The following is a 748-nucleotide window of genomic DNA, read 5'->3' as shown; positions in this document are numbered from 1 at the left end:
TTAAACTCAGTAAAAAACAGTATTTTACTCGGGCAGTTTTCGGTTTTTTACTCAATAATAGCTGTAAACCGATTATTTCTGCAAGAAGCACTCGCACCCCCCAAAAATGAGTTCTTAGACCAAGTAAATTGTACTTGATCCTCGATTTTTCAAGCTTGTATGTCTTCATTTCAGTGATATGTACTTGAGAAATCAATGGTCAAGTACAAGAAGTCACGCTGATTCCCAGTACTCAACTAGAGAGTCTCTCTATACCCAACCCATCGCATTTGTTATGGGACAATCAGTCGTGCTCCGAAAACTTAAGTGTCATATAATATCACACTTTTAAGTGTAGTGCCATGGTGTCCCTCCTACTGGTTTAAGTGTAGGACCAAGGTGTACTGCAGTTTAAAGTGTAGGCGAGGAGGCAATAACTCTGGGAATCATGTGTGCACACACATTCCGGCCCGGGAATCAGCGGGAATCAATGAGAATCACGACGAGAATCATGGAATTATGTGCACACTTAAATTTATAATTATTGCCCTCACGAGTTTAGAACTGGACGTGTCCTACAGTTGACAGTGTAGGACACCTCTTGTACTAAACTTAAAGCTGAGGTACAATGGTGCCCTACACTTTTAACTTGGAACACGTCTGTCCTACACTTTAAACTGCAGTACACATTGGTCCTACACTTATGAGTGCAGTTAAATCAAAAGAGTTTAAAAAAACATCGTTCTGGGAACTATTTTGCTATCAAGAC

General features: G+C 40.2%; 1 protein-coding gene across 2 annotated transcripts in view; it reads left to right on the top strand.

Annotated features, from left to right (window-relative positions):
* LOC113202540 (dual specificity protein phosphatase 15-like) overlaps positions 1-748 on the top strand; it is a 58,225-nt gene that overhangs the window by 50,939 nt on the left and 6,538 nt on the right. The window lies entirely within an intron of this gene.

This window comes from Frankliniella occidentalis, unplaced genomic scaffold, assembly GCF_000697945.3.
Source record: "Frankliniella occidentalis isolate FOCC.00 unplaced genomic scaffold, Focc_3.1 Scaffold29, whole genome shotgun sequence".
Taxonomy (NCBI): Eukaryota; Metazoa; Arthropoda; class Insecta; order Thysanoptera; family Thripidae; genus Frankliniella; species Frankliniella occidentalis.
Note: the sequence above shows the minus strand (reverse complement) of the source record. Positions and strands in the feature narration are given on the sequence as shown.